At 37.9% G+C, this 22,900-nt stretch overlaps 1 pseudogene across 1 annotated transcript in view; it reads left to right on the forward strand.

Annotated features, from left to right (window-relative positions):
* The first annotated feature begins 1,489 nt into the window (after nt 1-1,489).
* LOC308435620 (protein SET-like) overlaps nt 1,490-22,900 on the forward strand; it is a 42,169-nt pseudogene continuing 20,758 nt past the window's right edge. The window contains exon 1 of the transcript in view: nt 1,490-1,618. The product of the transcript in view is annotated as a protein SET-like (transcript). The remainder of the gene's footprint in view (nt 1,619-22,900) is intronic.

Genomic DNA, 22,900 nt, shown 5'->3' on the forward strand with positions numbered 1-22,900 from the left:
TGACTAAATATATTTAGCGAAGAAGCAATTCATGAAATGAGATACAGGAGGAGGTAATTTGTCACAATACAGCTGTAAATATAACTTTCCTGTAATAGTGAGAAGAGAAAACATTCTTGCTTGAATCCTCAGACCTTGAATCTCAAACCTCTTTGTGCTAACATTATATCATTTTCTTCCCCATTAGGGTGGCTTTCTCTTCCCTCTGAAGTGTGGATTGTTATGACTTCAGCTACGAAGTAAGATAAATATTGTGGCTTTAGTGCTTTTTGGTCCTTTAGCTACAAGTGTCTTCTGAGTGCTTTTTTGCCATGCAATAGGCTTATTGGAACTCACAAATTCTTGATCATAGCCCAGGAAATTTAGCTTTGATTTGGAAAAAGAAAAAGATACATTTAAAGGGAAATTTGTGTGATTAAAAGTTATAGTTTCTTAAAACCTGACAGGGCATTTAATTTCAGATGTTTTGCAGATCTTTTAGACACTGTCACATTTAAGCAAAAACCACTGGTTGGAAACTGTCCATGAAAATACCACCCTGAGATTTTAGAGTTTCTCGTGTGACTGCATCATTTGACAATCAAGGAAACATAACAGTGTTTTCAAAGTCACAGGCCTTAGTGTCAGATGCCAGATTCTCAGCACTGGGATTGTTGTTCTGTTACACACATAATAATTTGTTTTAGAGAGCAAAGTTGAAGTTTATTTGACCCCATGTAACTACTATTGTTTATGATAAATCAGGGAGGGAAGTTTGAAAAGCCATTTTATTAACACCTCAGTGTCTTCCTTAGAAAGTCAGCACAATATTTATCTTCTGATCATTTCTACTAGGCATGGCCACCAATGAAGAGATGTTTACAACAGACACTCAATCAACAAGTGTAAAAGTAGCTATTTTCCTGGACCATATGATCTCTAACATCAATTCTAGACCTCAGATTCACAAAAAACACATAAGAGAAGAATGGCTCTGTTTCCTTCTTTTCACTTTTTGACTTCCTTTTTGTAAATGTAGCATAGCAACCCTGGCTTCCTGTGGCTCCTGGATAGATGCTCATAACTGCTCTGATGGCCCCTGAACTCTCTAATATTCTGCTTGAATTTTCCTTACTACGGGTGTCAGTCTTCTTCCACTTGAATGAGTTCTTTCATTGGACATCATGCTTAATTTTTCAATTGTCATACAGGTGCTTGACACACATACATCTGGAATCAAATTAGATCAGAACAAGTACCAAACCAAAGGAAACTCAAAGATTCCTTTGGCATTTTGAGAATATGAGAAATGCGGTTAGCATTTAGACATAATTAAGTGGCCAGTGTGCATGAGGTCTTGGATTATCATAGTCTATGGAACTTTTGTAATCATAGAGTTGCTACTGTTTTGCATCATCCCAAAATGTTTGTCCTTAAAAATCACCATATTAATCAACCCTTTATGTCTGGAGTGAATGAAGAATTATGATGAGAGGGGATATAGCTGGGCATGACGGCACAGATAGCCAGTTCAGCACTCAAGAGGCTGAAGCAAGTTGATGATGAGTTTGAAGCCTTCTTAGGGTACACAGAGACACTCTGCCTCAAGAACACAGTGAGCTTAGGAAAAAGACAGCTGGTGAGTTTCTTGCCCCATGTGCACGAGGACACAAGTTAAGATCTCCAGCACCTGTGAAAAAAGCCAACTCCAGTGGTACATTCTAGTAAAGCAGGAAGGAAGAGATGGGAGGATCTCAGGGTGACGCTGGCAGCAAGCTTTTAATAACTGAGAAATCTTGTCTTAAAAAATAGGGATAAGCATGATTAAGGATAACACCTAGCGTTGAACACTGTGGCCTCCACAGGCACATGTTTTATATGTGGCCTTAACGCATGTATAAAAACACAAATCAACATATATAGAAATATATAAACACAAATAACACAAAAACTGAAGCATAGTTTTCTTAGATACAAATAAGTGTGATACTTTTTGCACTGATTATCATAATGATTTATTAGACTCTAGACTATCCAGAATCACTTGGGAAGGAGAATTTTCAGGAATAAAGTGATGATAGTTGGACGGAGTGACCTTTATTGTCATGGGCAACTCAAGGCTTCTGTAACTGACTCAAAGCCCTGCCAGGCATACCATGTCTACGATTTGCCACAGTGCCCTCTATTTCATAAATACCCACTTTAAATGTCAATATGTTATTTGTTTTGGGTTCCTTCAACTTTTATCATAAAAAATGTTCCCATCACTGTTTCTCACTCAAGCTTCTAATGACAGACTGTGACCTTTCTCTGTTATGCAGGAGAAGCTTGGTCTGTCTGAGCTCTTATTAGAAAGAAGCAAGGCAAATTGAAAAAGTCCTGCTCCCTTCAGCTGCTAAGTGACACCTTCTGACTGTAGCTGTCCCTTCAGCTGCTAAGTGACACCCTTTGAGTGCAGCTGCTGGTTTCCAGAGGGTGATTAAATTCCAGGTGGGAAAATACCTATGATTTATTTTTAGTATGCATGATTTTAGAAAATAAAATACATGTGACCTTTAAGGTTTTAGGTCTATAGAGGAATTATTAGCATGACTGGCAATAATTTCACTTTGTATTTTCAGAGAGTGGTGAGAAATTTCAATCATCCTATTTGCTCATGACGAGTTATACACATGGAATCAGAATAACTGAAATTTGAATAAAAATTATTTAAACATCAAAATCTCATAGCTTGCTCATGAAGAAATGTGTTTAGTAATGTGTATATGAGTGCTGCTAAATAGCATAAGAAAATTAAGATTAAAGGAATTCTTCAAATTAGCAAATAAAAAAACTCCATAAGATCTAGTTTCTAGGGCTGAGGAGATAGCTCAGTTAGCCATGTGTTTGCCCAGCAAGCTTTGGAACCCTAAAATCTGTACAAAATGGTTGCCAACCTTGGCTTACATACCTGTAGTCTTAGCAGTGATGAGGTGTAGACAAAAAAATCAATCCCTGGAGCTAGCTGGCCAGTTAGCATTGAGGAAGACATTTCACATTGACTTCTGAGAGAGAGGGAGAGAGAGGGAGAGAGAGAGAGAGAGAGAGAGAGAGAGAGAGAGAGAGAGAGAAAGAGAGAGAGAATGTAGAACCTTTGTATACAATGGCTAATCTTTCTAAAGATGTGTGTGTGTGTGTGTGTGTGTGTGTGTGTGTGTGTGTGTGTGTGTGTGTATTTATATTTAAAGATATGTTTGGAATATATATGCATCTTGACATTTTATTCTGGTTAGAATTTTGATGGGGAAATATTTGGTTAAGACACCAGCTTTGGTTTGTTCAAATTGGAAATCTTTATTACTTTTTACTTAGGTATGTTGAAAGATAGGTAAATTTGCAAGCATATTTTAATTTTTTTCTAAATCATTTGAGAACTTTCTTTTTAGGTTGGCTAGGTGACTCATGGAGGGTTAGAAAACAGGCATTTATAAATTAAGAAAATATCTTAGGGATAACAGTTTTTAGACTTTTAAGTGTGGGTGATAGCTCACCAGATATAGGCTACCAAACAAGAACTGGCTTTAGGAAAAGGAACTACATTTTCTTTTCTTCCAGAAGATACAAGAGAGTATGGCTCCATTTAGTATCAGAAAGACACACATTTAAAAATAACTAAATAATATTTGAGTGAATAGTAAAATTAAAATTTACAGTTGTTTTCAGCCTCAACCCTGATGAAAAGGGATGCTTATGACTGACAGGAGGTGGTTATGGGGGAAGGAAATATGTTACAAGAAGGGATAGAAATGGTAAGAAATTTGATAGAACTGTCAGAAGTTATGATAAGCATACATTTTGAAAAATAAGTTATAGATCATTTATTTTATGGTAGTTTAATGGGGCACACAATTCAAATGTTCCCCATATTGTTGAGGTCATTTAAGGCTTGAGGAGAATTGAATCCTGATGAGAGTACCTGTGGAAAAGTACCCAACTCTATTTTAGTAACCTGAGGTCAAGATGCCCTAACAAGCTTATCTTTGATTCCATTAAACTGCCTGCTTGTGCAGAACCCTCCTCCAGCTAACCACTTATTTTAGCTTCTATTAAGTTACTTACTTGAACAGAGCTCTCACTACCACCCAATAGTTGTCAAGTGAGATGCTAACATGTGATTTTTGCCTTAAAAACCCATTGCTCTGGATACTAATGCTACACTTGAGTCTCAAATACCTGAGTGTAATTCTAGCTTGCTAAAATAAAAGATTTTCAGTTCTCTTAAATTATGTCTTAGTGGTTATCTCTAGTAGGTTCTCCATAACATTTTGGAGGTCCCACTGAAATCTTAAAACTTAGGCATTTTGGTACCCCAAAAGTAGAAAAGAGTACTCGAGTGTGGGGAATTTTAGTGGGTGTGCATTCCAAGAAGTTTCAGAGCTCCATGAAAACCCTCTGCTCATTGCTACTGAGTGCTCTGCAGGCATCCTGACACCCAATCAAAGAGGCATTTGATCTGAGGTTTGACCTTGTGATAGAGGGGGCATGTAATATGAACTCTCCAGGAACCTCTCTAAAGTATATGCTAAAACACTTTCACAAGGGCTTTTCTGATGAGGTTGATTATGTTATTCATTTCCCTCCAGAAAGACAGAACTCTGTGAACTTGAGTGACCCTTTCTTGAAGTAGGATAACCACTTAGTAGAACTTTGGATCCCTAGGAAGTCAGAATCAGGATAGTCTGGAATATTGAGACTAGATTTCCTGGTCATTATGATTAGTTCCTTTACACTGACTCTTGGCTGACCTTTGCCCTTCATCTACCCCTATGGTTGAAAACTTGTGCTTTCTTCTTAGGAGTCAGGGTCCTTTTGGTCTAGCCATAATTCTTGGAGAAGCTAAAGAACATGTTCTTCCTGTTTCACCTAAATGATATATATTCTGCTTCATGTTCCAACTGGAACAATGGGAAGTGGGGGGAGTGGATAAAGTGCTTCTCCCCAGAAAGGAGGCCAGGAGGCCAACTCTACTACCTATTTTTTTTTTTTTTTTTGTTTTTTTCTCCCAATGTAGGCAAAATACAAACAGAAAATAGAAAATTGGCTTTGGAGCCAGATGGCAGGTTACTATTGGATACCAAGGCCTGGATATCTTCACATCCACCCAACCCACTTGTGATCCAATGTAGGTAAGAGGACATGTAATACCTTCTACCCAATATTATTTGGAGGATTTAAAGTGACAGCCAGAAAAACCTACCAACTCATCTATTCTAAGTCAGGTTATTCAAAGACCTAATGAATCGCCCACTGGGTTTCTGGAAAGGCTATGTGAGGCATACTGAATATTTACCCCCATAGACCCAGATGCCTCTGAAAACCACTGAGCCATTAATATTTCCTGTCATGCAGTTGGCCCCAGACACAAGAATAAAGCTCCAAAAATGGGAAAGATTTGAAGTGATATATAGGCCTTAACTTTTGGAAATTGCTCAGAAAGTTTACAATAGTCAAGATTTAGCTAAAGACAGGTGGGGAAATAAACTCTCTTGCCATGAATTTTGCTCTTGGAAAAATAGATGAAGAAGAAATAGGGAAAATATATCAGGAGAAAGAAAATAAATTATCTGGAAAAGGACCACTGTGTCTATTGTTATCAGAAGAGTCACTGGAATAATGAATGTCCAAGCAGAAAGAAAAATAGAAGAGCCATCATACTTTCAAGATAGCTGAAAATGATTAGACCAGAGGTGATTAAATTTCTAGGATCCCAGAATAACAGCAACAATTAGGGGCAGGCCCATTAACTTTTGAATATACATCAGAGGAGTGTACTCTGATTGAAAGAACCTTTTGAACTCCTTACCACCAGAGAGATGGCAGTCCAAAGATGTTTGGACTGTAGACCTATGAAAAGTATTCATTACAAAAATTCAGAGACACTGATGCTTTCAGAAGACACTCAGCTGATCTAACTCTGGAATTGAGCCAAGTCCTTACTAAGTCCTCCATCTGAGGACTCAGCCATAAGAAGAAAGGAAAACCTCAAACAACTTGCGGGACTAAAAGCAATATTCCTTAATGTTTGTGTTTAGGAGAACCCATCATTATTAGCAGCACACTGGCCACTCATAATAATACATCAGTTATTAAATTATGCAACAGTGACATGGATTAAACAATAGCCAATGAGCTGGGAGGTCAACCAAGGGATCATCAAACACATTGACTGATTGAAGGGGTCAGAAATTCTTGTCCCCTGCTATTTCCTCATGGAATACAGAATAAAGTCTTAGCCAAAAGAGATTCCTTATTTCATATTCTGAAGCCTGATACTTGAGATTAAAAAAAGAAAGAAAGAAAGAAAGAAAGAAAGAAAGAAAGGTCGAAATGAGCCATTCAGAGAGCTGAGCCTTAGAGACTTTGAACCTTGTTGCTCTGTGAAAAGAAAATCTCTGTGCTCCTGGATCTAAAAGATGCTTTCTTCTGGCTCTAGTCAGCCATCCTATATTTGGCATTGAATGTACCAACCCAGAGAGTTGATATACCACTCAACTAACATGATATCTATTGCCTCAAATATTAAAAAACTCACCAACATTTGTTGAAGTCCTGAGTGCATATATGCTAGGATTTATAAATAGACACAAAACATCATGCTCCAGTATATAGATGACATCCTCATATCCTTGACCACTGAGGACAAATGTAGACAGGTACAGAGGGCCTTTGAGAAACAATTCAGGCTTGGGGATACAGACTATCATCAACCAAAAGGGCTCAACTATTTGTCTCTCAGGTCACATACCTAGGCTATAACCTAGAGGAAGGAAAGCAGATGCTTTCCCACAACCATATTTCAGCCTATCTGCAAATCATCACTTCCATAATGAAAAGACAAGCAAGAATTTTTAGAAGTTGAATATTGCCAGCTGTGGACAATGGGCTTTACTAAGATACCAAATCCCTTCTATGCCAGAACTTCCACAGCCTTTGCAATGGACAGGGAAGAGAATGTTCAAAGCCTTGAAAAAAGGCTTTGGTATCTGTCCCAGCCAAAAACATTGCTAAGGGATTCCTCATGCCAACGGACATTGAAAAAGACCGGTGGCATATCTGACAAAGAGACTTAACTTAAGCTGCTATGTATGAGGACCATAGCTGCCACTTTCCTACTTATAAAGCAAAATGACTAACTTTAGGACAAGAACTATTCCTGACAGCCTCACAGTCTTTTGAGGCCCTCTGGAGAGGGGCAATTGAGAGAAAAGTGTCTAACATCCAGCTGACCCAACATCATACCCTGCTTTAGATCAATCCTGTACTCAGTTCTATAAGACGTCAGCTCTCCAATCTGCTAGTCTCCTGCCAGACAATAACCCCATGGAATCCCTGCATGATTGTCTTTAGGGGACTGATATAATCCAGTTTTTCAGGCATGATCTGACTGACATCCCCTTGGCAGTGTCAGACGAGGTATCATTCGCAAATAGGAGCAGTTTTATCCAAGAGATGATCAGGTATGCAGGAGCACTGGTGACCCAAAACAGGATTATATGGGTACAGTTTTTCAGCTAGGAAATCTCAGCTCAATGAGCTAAACTTTTAACTTTGGTTCAAGCATTCTGATGGGGGAAATACACGGCTCTCACCATTGATAGTATAAATGCTTTCACCATGGCCCACTTCCACGAGGCTCTATACAGGGAAAATGATGGATTGCTAACCTCAGCAGGCAGCAGAGTCAGGGACATCCCCTGCCCCAGTTGATGGGGAAATGTGCTACTTCTATGTCAACCACTTGGGATGATTAGACAAAACCTTGCCATAATCAGGGTAATCTTCAAAGAAGGGGAAGAAAGGAGACTTATATTAGATAATTGGTATCAGTCTCTGTTTACGGGGTTTCCATGACTGATCACCTTATTGTCATGAATAGCTGGACCATTGGCTCTTATCCTGGTCAGGCTAATGGTGAAACTCTGCATCCTTAATGATCATGGCCATTTATATCACACAGAATAAACTCAATTAAGATACTGGTCCTTAGGTCCAACTGTGACTCCATAGGAAAAGATATGTCAATGATTTACTCATTTTGATAGAACCGTAGGGAATTTGACAGCACAAGATAGTTCCGAGGTTCCTCCATCTTTTGTTATGGACAGTCCATTTTAGGCTTGATTAGAATTTGATTTCTCAAATGAGAAGCCCCATGAAAAATTAACCAACCTGAGGAATCTGAGGTCAAGATGCCCTAGCCATCTTAGCTTTCATGGCTTCTGTTAAACTGCTTGTTTTCATGAAGCCCTGCTCCCCAATGCCTCTTCAGAGCTAGGTGCCAGGAAGTAGTTTTTTGCCTTTGAAAATTTGCTTTGGACATTTGGTGCTACACTTACTCCCTAAATACCTAAAAGTAGTTCCAGCCAGTTGGATTAAAAATTTCAATTGGCTATAAACTCTATTTGAGTGATCATTTCTGCTGAGTTAGAGTAAAAAAAATAAAAAAATTCAGCTTAGCCAAAAGATCATTAAATTATCAGTCCTCTTCACTTGCAGGATTAAAAAGAAAAGTCGTGATGCCTCCTCATTCTTCTCTATGTGGATGTTAAGCTCCTGATGTTTCTGTTCCTGCTACTGCTGCTTTAGCCCCAGTAAGATGCCTCACACTTTCTATGTGGCCGGAAGAACCACTGTCCTCATGTGAGTTGAGTTCTTTGACAAACAGAAGTCCAGCACAGTGAGCTATTCGTTTGCTTCCTTTCATAAGTGAGGGCTGAGGCTCAGGAGGATATAAGCCAGCCACTGCAATACACAGAATTCACGGGTGCTCCATAAGGCCCCTGCTAGAAATAATGCATTATACAAATTATGGTTTATTTGATCTCCGTGTCTGGCTGGCACAAAGAAACCTTTTAGCATTTATCTATGCTGTCTTTCCAGAATGAGCCTGTAATGTGCACACGCTATTAATAATTAATTAAAGAAATATGTGTGCTGTAGGGTGTTAAATCAGGAAACACATAGAAAGTAGCTTATTCCTCAGCATAAAGAGGGGGAATAGACAGGAACAAGAATATGCGCTAACATTAAGCCTGGTGGTACTACCCATGTCTTTTCTTCAGGAAGGATTTTGTTAGTGTGACATTCATGTCTGCTTCATTTGAAGTGTTCAGCTTTAAGCAGTTTATGGTTTTTCTAGGTTGAATATTTAAAAAAATTCTAGCTGTCACATTGAGTTGTGACCCAATTATTTATAAAATATTCAAGGACTATGTGTTTCATGAGACTAATAAACAATTATTTCCCCTTACTTTGAAATTCTTTACTTTATTTGAAATTGACTGACACGAACCTAGCGTCTAGTAGCTAAAGATAAAATGACACTTCATAATGACTGTAAAGTTATTTAGAGATTGTTTCTGAGGTCATTTAAATCACTGTGCTAATGCATTTTTTTCTTCAGTGGTTGATGGTTCCAGAAAAACTGCAGACCAAGGAGCCAGTCCTCTCTGGTGCATTAAAGGAAGACCATGCATATTCCTTCATTCTATATGCAGTTCCCAAAGAAAGAAGATGTTTAAGATGCTTAGTTTATTCTGGTGCATGCCAATGTGGAAGAGAAGGTAGATGAAGGCCTGCTCTCTGGACATATAAGCAAGCAACAAAGGTTGTTTTTAACATATTGAGCTGTATTAAAACACACAGTTAGAATAGCTTAGCCAAATAGAGGGCTACTTACAAACAGAGACAATTCCAATATATAAAGAGTTTGCTTTTATGATATGGGGTTCGAGAGCAGAGTGTGTCAGAGAGAATATTAAAGAAGGTGCTACTCAACTATTTCTGCAGGAGTGAGACAGACCAGGGATTGTGTAAGCAAGCTTGTTCTGGCACATAAATGCAAGTTATGAAAGGATGTATTTGGGAGAAACTGTAGCAATGTTGATGCTTTCATTATGTAAGCTGTCAAGAGTGAAACATTGTGTTAGCTTGGGGTGGGTGATACACAGTTTACTGACTCAGGTGCTCTGTTTTTGATGGTAGTCATTTTGGAGAACTTTTAAGTTTGCTTCCTTATAGAGAGAGTGATTAATAGATAATAGTTGCTGTTGAATAGAAGGAAATTAGTTGTGATATTTTGTAGCCCAGGAAGATAAGATAGTTTACAACAACTACATATGTCAATATGGCTAGTATAAAGAAAGTTTGAATGTCATCAATGCCAAGAAGTTATAAATGCCTGAGGTTGTAGAAAATGTCAATTGCAAATTGAGCATATATGCCGAAATACTTTACTATATCCTGATAAAATTTTCTATTTTTAGGTGTTGATTAAAAGGTTTAAAAATATTTAAAAAGTTGGAATTCAAGTGACAGAATAGCTGAATTTAATTCTATATTAATTCTCAGATTTTGCATTAGGAATTATTTTCTTTTATAGTTACTGTAAACAACAGCTTATTAAAGAAACCAATGAGATGTGTCCTCTATGATGAGAGGGGGGGCTAGTGAAGTTACTGTGAATAAGAGAACATCCAGAGGCATCTGGAAGAATACAGAGCAGAGAGAAAGAAGCAGACTGGACATGGGTGGGCCTATTTCTTGGTAGAAAATGTCAGGGAGAGAAGTGAGTATAGCGTGAGACAGCAAGAGAAAGAGCAACCAGAAGAGTGAGACAGAAAAACCTGGTCTTTATAAAGAGAGTGGGATGGGAACTGCAATTTGCAATAGCTTTGGTGCTAGAAGAGGAGAAGGGGGGAGGGTAAGAATGGCCAGGAGGCTACTGTGGACTTTGCAATGTATAACAAGTACATATAAATAGGAACCAGAGGAGACTGGGACTAGCCTTCGCTTTGCTATGCACCATAGGTACATATCACAGCATGGTATGCACCATAGGTACATATCACAGCATGGTATGCACCATAGGTACATATCACAGCATGGTATGCACCATAGGTACATATCACAGCATGGTATGTACCATAGGTACATATCACAGCATGGTATGCACCATAGGTACATATCACAGCATGGTATACACCATAGGTACATATCAACAGGGAGCCAGATGCCTCATCTGCCAGAGGAAGGCAGATTGGGAAGGGACTCGTCCTATCAGACAGAATCAGTTTTTCACAGGTTCCTGTGGAGTGCTTAAAATGTCCTTCAGCAGTTCTACAGTCCATTATGAGCTGAGGCAACACTGTGACTTTGGATCAAGTCAGTGGACCTGCGGCACTTGGGGTTTTCTTTGAGGCTTAACAATAACTTTTATTTTGATCCTGTATAATATTTAGAAAAATATCATTATGTTTATTTTATGGAACTTCACAAAAAATTTAAATATCCTTACATTATGTCTTTTTGTATATGGTGTGTAGTACAAATTTATATATGTAAATGAGGGTGTGTATGTGCCATTTCAAGACTGTGGTCAGAGGGCAACCTTGGATGTTATGTTAGTCCTTGCTTTCTACCTTGCTGTTTGCTGCTGAATAAACCAGGCTAACTGACTCAACTGTTAGGGTTAATTTTGTCTTCATCTCCCATCTTACTTTCTTCTTCTTTTTTGTTTTAAATAAGACTTTAATTTTTAAAGAATTTCAAGCAATGCATTTAATCGTAATGGCCACCCACCTACCTCTGATATCCTCCGCCATTTCCCTACCCACCCAATGTTGCTTTCCAATAAGTAAAACCCAACAAGTTCAAGGTCATTTTGTGTTACTAGTTTTGGGTGTGTCCCTGAGAGTTGATAACATACTCCAGATCACATTAACCAAAACTGACTTGGTGCTTCCAATCAGCTGTCAAACATCAGATTCTGCTCAGCTAGGGTAAGCCCACACTTTTACTGCCTTTATGCTGGGGTTTCCTCTGATCCTTTTCAGACTGTTGCAACTAATGTGATTCCATGCATGCTTCTGCTCTCTGGTATCTGTAAAACAGTTTTCTTTCTTTCTTTTGATTGAAATTTTAAAATTTGCATTTCAAATGTTATCCCCTTTCCATTTCCCCTCCAGAAGCCCCTTATCCCATACCTTTTTCCTCTGCTTGTAAGAGGATGCTCCCCCATCCACCAATATGCTTCCTCCCCCCTTTCTCACTGGCATTCTCCTATATTTGTGCATTAAGCCTTCACAGGACCAAGGACCTCTCCTCCTATTGATGCTCAACAAGACCAAACTCTGCTACATATGTGGCTGAAGTCATGAAGTTCCACGTGCACTCTTTGTTTGGTGGTTTAGTCCCTGAGAGCTCTTCTGGGGGGGGGGTGATTGATATTGTTGATCTTCCTATGAGGTTGCAAACCCCTTCAGCTTTTTTAGTCCTTTCTCTAACTTCTCCATTGGGAACCCGTTCTCAGTCCTGAGAGCCTCCACCTCTGTATTGTTAAGTCTCTGGCAGACCTCTCAGGAGACAGCACTATCAGACTCCTGTCAGCATGCACTTCTTGGCATCCACAATATTGTCTGGGTTTGTTGACTGTATGTGGGATGAATTCCCAGGTGAAACAGTCTCTAGATGTCCTTTGCTTCAGTCTCTGATTTCTGAGGAGAACACCAATGGCTTATGCTCTAAGATCAAGAATAAACAAATGGGACCTCATAAAATTGCAAAGCTCCTGTACAGCAAAGGGCACTGTCATTAGGACAAAACAGCAACCAACAGATTGGGAAAAGATTTTTACCAATCCTACATCTCATAGAAGACTAATATCCAATATACACAAAGAAATCGAGAAGTAAGGCTCCAGAGAATCAAATAACCCTATTAAAAATGGGGTACAGAGCTAAACAATGAAATCCAACTGAGAAATATTGAATGACCGTGATGCACCTAAAGGAATGTTCAACATCCCTAGTCATCAGGAAAATGCAAATCAAAACAACCCTGAGATTCCACCTCACACCAGTCAGAATGGCTAAAATTTAAAAAAATCTCAGGTGACAGCACATACTGGCGAGGATGTGGAGAGAAAAGAACACTCCTCCATTGTTGGTGGCATTGCAAGCTGGTACAACCACTCTGAAAATCAATCTGGTACTTCCTCAGAAAATTAGACATAGTATTACCTGAGGACCCTGCTATACCACTCTTGGGCCAAAGGATGCTCCAACCCAAAAGCTGCTCCAACATCTAACAAGGACACATGCTCCACTATGTTCTTAGAAGCCTTATTTATAATAGCCAGATACTGGAAAGAATCCAGATGTCCTTCAACAGAGAAATGGCTACAGAAAATGTGGTACATTTACACAAGTGAGTACTACACAGCCATTACAAACAATGACTTCATGAAATTTTTAGGCAAATGGATGGAACTAGAAAATATCATCCTGAGTGAGATAACTCAATCACAAAAGAACACACATGGTATGCACTCACTGATAGGGGGATATTAGCCCAAAAACTTGAAATAGCTCTCATCTTGAAGGAGCATCGGGATTAAATTGCCCAGCTGTACTTAGGTTCATGGGGTTTGAACTTGGTTCCTTGTGCTTGCTAGCAAATACTTTGTCAACTCAACCATGTATCATTTTTCCTTGATAACAAAGTTGTTAGTGTTACTTCTATTGGGTAAGAAAATGACTGCTACTGCAAATTTCGAGCTAAATTTGAAGCAAGCTTTATTAAATACTGGCTATGAAAATGGACACCAGCCAGGTCCATATCTGAGATTTCATCCCAGGGTTATGTAAATCAGGTGCTCATAAAGACAAAACCCACAAGGCTAAAATTTTCTGCCCTTGTCCAATAGGGTCAAACTTCCTGTCTTATTTGGGGCAATCATCCATCCTGACATTCATCCTGTGATGTACCTCCCACCTATGTGTGATCAAGTACATCCTGTGCAGTTGGGGCAACAAACCTAATTTATAGAAGTAAAATAAAGTGTCCTTGTTACCTTATATGAACAGCCCCCAGCATTGTAGGAATTAATCTGTCCTTGAGCAAGCAGAGCTTACAGGTTAGGGACATTTTTTTTTTTTTTTTTTTTTTTTGTTTTATGGATCTCTTAAACACAGTAATTTAAGCTTAAAATATTATGTTAGCCTTCATATAAGGCAGGGTAATCATTGTTTTCTCCCTTTTAGCAAAGTAGAAATGAGGCTTAGAGAAGGTACATTTCTTAGACCAGTGCTCTCTGTTAAAAATATAGTCTGACATATACAATTTAAAATTTCCTAACTGCCACATTAAATAAATATAAATAAAAGTATAAATAAGCATAAATAAAAGTGAAATTAATTTCAATAACATGTGCTATTTAACCTAATATGTGAAATGTTATAATTTCTGTTTGTAATCAATTTTAAACGTGTTGAGACATTTTTTACATTCTGTTTCATTTCCAAGTCTTCAAAGTCTGGCTCTGTTCTAAGAGTGAGAGGTCAGATCCACTAATCTCTGTTTAATGTGAAATGCTTTTTATAAAATGCTTTTATGAAGGGAAAACATAAAAAATACAATTAGGATTTTATATTGAATCTTTTTCTAGTATCTTTCTTGCTCGAGCTTTCCTGGTTTTGGTCTGTGTGGGCTAAAATTTCATTCCCATCGATTGTTTGGTGTGGGTGGGAGGGGTGGGAGGGTGCTTTTATTGACTGAATGAAGGATAGGCCTTCACAACGTTCATCTTCTGCTTCCCTGTAATAGCTACGCCACATTTTCCAGATAGAAGGAAAAATAAAACTTCCCCTTCTCTAGGCAAATTGGGCAGAATATGATGTTTTAAAGTTTGAGACTATTTTCCTCTCATCCTCTGTTTTAGGAGAGTCTCTTTTTCTTACAGAAAACAACAACCAAAACACACACAATAATAAAACCCCCAAATCTTACAAACAAACAAACAAAAAACCATAATGAAAACAACAGAATTCATAAAAACAAAATCACCAATTGTTTAGTAGAAAACAACTTTCAAGTGAAAGTATGTGGAACACCAAGGGAAACCAAGTGCCCTAAGCTACAGTCCTTCTAGACCCTGAGTTCTAGTCTCTCACAGCTGCCTCTCTGTACAGTCATCTACCATGTCTAGTTTCTACTGGAGCAAGTTTGTAGACTTTAATAAAACCTCTAATCCCTTTAATGACAATAAACTTGTCCTTATCCTGGGTTCACATAATAGTTTACAATCCTATTATTATTTTAAAAAGACAAAACCCTTTTCATTGCTGGCTAGTTTAGAAAAGGATAGTGATGTGACTTGGGAGGAGGATGCTTTAGGGCTACACCATTGGACAACTGGAAATTGACAGAGGAAGACAATACAAATGCTCCTCCATCTTATATTCTTGCTGAGGTCATTTCAGCTTTAAGTAGAATTTGATTTTTTGATAGAAATTTATATGGAAAATTTCCCAGCTCTGGTCTAGGAACCAGATATCAGGACTCACTGGTTAAATTATCTTAGCTCCTCTTAAACTGCCTTCTAGTGAAGAGCACTCTCCAGCTGTTTATCTAAGTATCTGTCAGATTGCTTCCTTAGGTGAAACTCCCCCTGCAGCTACTGAGCAAGATGTCAAGCCTTGGTTCCTGCTTCGAAAACCCTGTGCTCTGGGCACTTATGTTACACTTAGGTCTTGAGTACTTGAATATAGTCCCAGCTGGTCAGGATACTTTCAGTTGGCTGTAAGGTGTGTCTGAGTGGTCATCACTGGCAATCTCCCTATGAAAGGTGGGGGTAATTGGATGGGTGTGATCATATTTGATTGTACACTGAAGAACCAGCCTATCTCCATCTTAGGCTTAACAACCATTTTATAGTAAAGACAAGCTAGGCTCATTCCTGTTTATGATTACATCTCTGTTTCTCAAGGATTGGGCTCTGCCACATCTGTAACTTTACCTACAAATGGTTTTGTACTGCATGTCCCAGGAATGGCAATCATGCCTTTGTTTCAAACAGTCATAAGAGCCCCATTTTGCTGCCCTGTCTTTGTTATGACTACCTTGCAAGTATGTCTTTGTTTCAGGTGACCATTATGACTAACTTGTTACACTTATAGCCCTACTTATGTTGCTCACCAAATCTCCCATTTAGAATATAAAAGCATGGTCTTCCTCACAACCAATGATGATCACATGAACTCCACCGTAGGGGGAGGCATCCTGTATACACAAAAAAAGCTTGCTTTAATTAATTTGAATATGATGGTGGTGGTTTTCTTCCACAAAGTTTTGGGGCTAATAATACATATATGAGCTTCTCAGAGAATAACTATTTTAAAAAATTGAAAAATATATTACAAAGAAATTGAAATGTCTCATTATGTTCATCTGTTGAAAACATCTTTTGAAAAAATAATGGTTATTAATTCTTTGAGAATTTTCATCAGTACTACCTTGATTTCTTCATGTTCTGTCCCTAGTATATGATAACTTTAGTAATAAAAACTTATTTTTCAGTTTGGTGAGTTACAAAGAGCAATGGCAATACTCTGTACAGTGTTGAAGTCTTTGGGATACCTCTGACCAACAACTTGCAGGAAAGCATCCCACACATGGTACTGCGTTTTCATTTGGTAACCTATGGCTTCTAAGAGAAGTATTAGCCACAATATAAGATAATTTCAACTAAACACATAATCTCTATTCACTGCCCTGATTATCCCTGCTTTTCCTCTCCCTCTCCCTTTTCTCCTGTCTCTCTGTCTCTGTCTCTGTCTCTCTCTCTCTCTCTCTCTCTCTCTCTCTGTGTGTGTGTGTGTGTGTGTGTCTGTGTGTGTCTGTGTGTCTGTATGTGTGTGTGTATGTGTCAATGTGAAGCTTTGTTTTCCAGATACCATTTTTGAATGTCCTTACACTTTATTATCCATTTTTCATTCCCTCATCTGACCTACTGGCCCATCTGCCTTTCTTCATTATTGTTCTGTCTGCTTTCATATCACATGTGGTCCACTATACCTTTTTAAAATCACTCTTCTCTATTTCCCTAGTGTACCCTATCTGGATACCTTGATCCTACATGCACATCAGATTAAACATAATTCTAATGCTTAGATGCTAGGATCTACACAAAAGTGAGAATGTGCAACATATGTCTTTCTGAGACAGAACTACTTTATTCTAAATTATTTTTTTTTACAGTCTTATATTCTCTCTCTCTGTCTCTCGGTTTCTCTCTCTCTCTCTCTCTCTCTCTCTCTCTCTCTCTGTTTGTGTGTATGTGTGTAAAGAGAGAGGAGAGATTAAACTTTTTATTTTTGTTTAGTTTCTTACTTTTGATTGAAAATGAATACAATATAGTCTGATCACAGTTTTCTCTCTCCCTTCTACCTCCCCCTACCTCCCCCTATCTAAATCTATTCTCTCTCTCTCTCTCTCTCTCTCTCTCTCTCTCTCTCTCTCTCTCTCTCTCTCTCTCTCTCTCTCTCTCTCTCTCTCTCTCTCTCTCTCTCTCTCTCTCTCTCTCTCTCTCTCTCTCTCTTTCTCTAACAAGCAAATAACAAGCAAACAAAGCAGAATATACTGAACAACTACAGCATAAACACAAATCTCATTAAAAATACAGAATCAGAAACCATAATACAGAAGTAAAAACCAAGATAATAAAATGGCCAAACAAAGTAATATAAAACAAACTCCAAAAACCACCATTGAGTTTACTTTTTGTGTGTTAGCCCTAAGTGTGGCTCATATATCCAGTGAAACACCAATAAGAAAACTTGCTTTTCACTTGCAAATGTTTGCCAAATAAAGATAGATTCTGAGATCAGATGGGAGATTATACCAATTTTTTCCCTTTTAGTGCTGGGATCCCATCTGTCTTCAACCTGTGCATGCTACCCCTCTGAGTTCCTATGTGCAACAGTCCTGTTGTGTCTAAAAGACACTGTTTCCTGGAAATCATCTATCTACTATGTCTCTTATAATCTGTTTGCTCTTCCACATAATTCCCTGAGTCCTGCATGAGGGATTTGATGAAGACACCCATTTGGTACCAAGTATACCAAAGTCTCTCATTATGTGTACATTGTCTATTAGTTAATCTCTGTATTAGTTCCCATTTATAGAGTTTGTAGAACATGGTTTCAGGCAATTCTTGTCTTCAGAGTCTCAATTCTGAAGTTGGTATTATTCTAAAGGGTCTTCCTTTATATGTGACTTGGCTTTTTTTCTCAAAGCTTTAAATAAATATTCTCTTCTTGTTTAATACTTTTAGAGCTTTGTTATTGTATGTTGCTGGAAATTTCTTTTCTGGTCTTGACTATTTGATATTTCTTGAACATGGTTAATTAGGTACCTCTTTCTTTGAGTTAGGAAAAATTTCCTCTATAATTTTATTGAAAATATTTTCTGTGCCTTTGACCTGAATTTTCTCTTTAAATTTTTTTGTTATTCATAGATTTGATTTTTGCATAGCGTTTCAGATTTTTTTGGATGCTTTGTATCTAAATTACTTTAGATTTGATATTTTCTTTGATTAATGTATACATTTCTTCTACATTTTTTTTGTTGTTGTTGCCTTAGATTCTGTTTTCCCTGTCTTCTACTGTACTGGTAAGTCTTATCTCTGAGGTTTTTGTTTGACTACCTAAGTTTTTTATTTCTAGTTTTATCTCAGAATCAGTTTTATTTCTTTTTTTGTGATTCTACTTATTTAATATCTTGAACTGTTTTCGTTATTTCATTCCACTGTTTGGTTTTCACAAACTTCATTGAGGGATTTATTCATATCTTTGTCTTGTGCTTCAGTTATATTTCTTAGGATTTACTGTAGTAGGGCTAATACATAATGGTAGAGGGATATTGTCTTGGTCATTAATGTTTGTGCTTTTCTACTGTTATGTAGGCATCTGAAGTTTGGATGACTAAGGTGTATCCAGGAGTTCATAAATTGTCTTGCTTTTAGGGAGCGGGTCTTCTCTTCCTTGATTACTTTGCACCTTTCTGGAGCTTGGGGAAGTGGTGTAGCTATGGGTTGTATGATACAGGGCACTTTTACAGGTCTCTGTTTGGTAGAGGAATAAAGATAGTCTAGAAAAAATACAAAAGGTGTCTGTGGGAAGATCCATGGGCTCAACACTGAGAAGCAGGGTCCCTAAGGCACTGGAGTTGGGGTAAGAGGAGGGTCTCCTGCAAGTAGGTTTGCAGTAAGATAAAGAACAAGTTGAAGAGACAACAATGAAAGGGCTGGGAGAAACTTGGGTCTGTACCAAGTAAGAAACTTCAATGAGTGGAGTTAGGAGAAGAGGCATTTGTATGCATATTGTCAAAGGGTTGGGATGAAACTGAACAGATCATAATTGAAACAAAGGAAAGTGAAGATTGCCTGCTGGTGTGGCCACTGGTGTCCCAGGTAGATAGTGTTTCTAGGTCTCTATCATTGACACAAAGGAATGGAAAGAGATAGAAGAGGGGTTAAGATGGGCCATAGGGGGAAAACCTGGGTCCTCATAGAATGGAGGACTTCCTTTCTGACATAAGTCCAATTTGAGGTGAAATCTTGAACAAGTGGAAAGAAAGCCAAAATGTTCATGGTGACAAAAATTTTGGACCAATTGATCTGTCTGACTGAACCCACATTGAGGATTCTTTCACTTATTTTGCAGAATAAAGATACAATAAAAATATTATATGGTATCTTTATGTTCTATAATATTTTTACAATGATTCTAATTCTAAAGCTAGGCACTTTCAAAATCAATAAACTGTTCTCTGAATTTGTTAATTATTTTGTGGATAACTTCTTAGTAGATAAAGCTGGATTATTCCAGTACTATTCTGAAGTGCACTTCTGCTGCCAAAACATATGGGTGATGGATTCCAGTAGAAGGAACATTTTATGGAGCTGGTGTATGTCATGAATTTTGGATATAAAGCCATTGTATCAAAATTTAAAATGTAAGGTCACCAAATTCTCAAATTAAATATTGGTTCCAGACTATGTATACTTAGAGTATGAGTGCAACATGGAAAAAAATGTTCATAGTTTGTTTAGAGCCACTATAGATTCCCATTGAAACCATTAAAAATTTACTGATGTTAACAAAGCTGTTATGCAATAATGCTAGGTTTTCATTCAGGAATGAAAGATTTACTCAATAGATATTTGAGTATGGTATGATCAGATGATCCATAGGTAAAAGACTGGCTAAGAAAATCTGTTTGAGGTCATGCCCCTCCCTAGGAAAGGCTAAGCCACCATGTATATCATTGCAGGGGTGAAAGGCCTTTCTTTCCATTTCGAGAAAAAAAATCATATAGTTTGAGTTTTCCTCGGGATTAACTGAGGCCTTGAGTAAGAAAATTTCTTTATTTTACCAGTTCTGTATGCTTCTCTCCCTTCCTATCTAAGTACTGGTTGTAACAGTTTTTTTTCAAGAATTTTTTACTTGTTTATTTCTATCTCAGTGTCTTAATGGAATTCACATTATTGAGATGTGATATAGACTTTGACAAGACTTGAGGATAAAGAACAGAAGTCATGCAATCTTTCTTTACTGTTTTAAGTATTAGTTTTAAGATGAGAGTGGAATTTCTTCTTTAAATGTTTCTCAAGGGAGAAGGAATGTCACCAGTTCATATAAGCAAGAAGGAGGGAGCCAATGGAAGTATTTTCTGGACATATTGTCTTGAATTTGTCAGTTCTATCTGGTTATATTGTTCATATACAATTGCAATGTTTACTTATTTGCTATGTTTTGCCTTGAATCGCAAAGTGGATGGGGAACACTGTTTTGGTTTTCCTCTCCAATTACCATTTCTCCAAATATGTCTATCCTGTTTAATTCTCTATTGATACTGAGTTCACTCATATAAGTCGCTCTGACCAACTGCATGTTAGTAATCTTGATGAGTTTGCACATTGCTGTCTCTGAACACTTCTCTTTAGAAGGTAGATACTGTGTTAGAAAAAGCTTAGGCCAGATATCTCAAAGATTTTAAAGAGAGGTTGGTCTCATGTCAGTGATTTCAGTGAATTCAGAGAGTGTTGAGTTTAGAATCAGGAGAAATATTAAGACCTCATTGTAAACTATTAACTCTTGGGCTTCTTCCTCTCTGATCCTTTTCTGCAGCTCTAATGTTTATAACTTACCAATCACAATGTAGTTGAGTGTGGCCTTAAATTCTCCTGCCACTACTTCCTGAGTGTTGGCTTAGGAGCGTGTACCACCATACCCAGTTTATATTTTCTAGGGGACTCAACCCAGGGCCTCATACAGGTTTGGCAAGATTTCTGCCAGCTGAATGCTATCCTCAGTCCCGGGTATGGCTGCTTAAGGACAAAAATAAAATTTAAAAGCAGCAAGTCACATCATCTTTAGAAATAGTTGATATCTATCTGATTGTAAATAGTGGGAGGAAGAATTTGCATGGATGCAAAGGCCAATGATCAAGAATAACTTTCTGAGGTTCTGTGGTTAAATCTGGTCTACATAATGATAATCCAACAACTACACAAATATCTCCTAGGAAAGGAACATCTCACCCTCCCTCCTAGCTGACTAATCCTGATTGATAAATGGTGTGAATACGTTCTGGCTTCAATCAGAGGCAAGAATGAACAGCTTAAAAGCCCCTACCTCCTCAATTTTTAGATTTGACTATTCAGCAGATGTTAAATTCAATTTAGCCAGTAAATATTTGTTCCATTCATTGTGTACCTTTTCTAGCACGTGAAATTTCTACAACCACAGGAACAAAAAAAGAAAGAATATATGTCAATACATCCATTTAAAAGTTAAAGTGAATTGATATCGTTTTGCCTTGTGGACAAAAACATCCACTGTCTGTATGCCTTTTTTCAAGAAATTGCCAGCAATCAATTTTATTTTTGTATTCTTCATGCAGATTTAAATCAACCTTAGTCAGCCAGAGAATGATATGGATTTCTATTAGTGAGTTTGATTATTATTTTGCATATTGGAAGTTTTTTTCAACTTAGTTGTTATAAGTTCTCTTTATTAAATGATCTGGTGTACAAACTACAGAAAACACAAAATCAGTACTCAATCGTTTCCCTATAGAATGCGTGGTCATCTCACTGACTGCCTAGTGGTCTTGGCTGTTCAACTATAATTTCTCCAGAAGGATCGGCTCAGTTTCTTGCTCAGATATTTGGGCTAAAGAACCATTTGGTGTGGGCCAAACTTTGAGTAAGCATATTGAACACGTGGATATCCTTAAAGCAGGCTGATAAGAAAATCAGAGAGTACAATTTGTAATAAAGCAATTTAATTTGTAGGAGAAAAGTTACATTCTCCTAGCTTGGATTTAAAGGGAAAAATCAAGCACAGTGATCTCACATCAGAGGAAAAAATTCAGTTTACTAGTGAGCAAAGAATAGTCAATGTTTCTGAGTTGGTACTTCGTCAGTGGATATTATTAATATTATCTAGCTCTAAGTACTGTTATGTCCTGATATGTCCTGATATGTCCTGATATGTCCCTGTAACCTTGGCACTCCAGAGGCTGAGGCAACAGGATCACTAAATCCGAGGCCAGCCTTGACTGTGTATTGAGACCCTGTATTTGTTAGGGAGGGAATCTTTATAGTTAGTAAAATTAGCACGACATAAATATGTAATCATGGAACCAGAGCAGTGTGTCTGCAGTTCAGAAACCAGCATGGCTCTCTTGCAGATGACCTGAATGGGGCTTCCAGCATCCTTGTAGACTGCCTCACAATAAATAACCTTTAACTTGGGGGATCTGACACCATAGCTTCCTTATGCACCTGCTTTCAAATTTCACTACATTCCCTCACCCAAAACAAGCAAATAAATAAATAAATAAATAAATAAATAAATAAATAAATAAATAAATAAGTAAATAAAATGTTTTAAAAGAGAAAAAAAAAAAAAAGACAGGCCTGGTGAGACTGCACTACAAGTAGCCAGGGCGCAGAGAGGTTTGGGCCTAGTGCCTGGAAATCACACCCCCCCCATTGGTTCAGGGAAGCAGGAACTCTGCCATAGGGACTCAGTTT

Source organism: Micromys minutus, assembly GCF_963924665.1.
Source record: "Micromys minutus genome assembly, chromosome: 23".
Taxonomy (NCBI): Eukaryota; Metazoa; Chordata; class Mammalia; order Rodentia; family Muridae; genus Micromys; species Micromys minutus.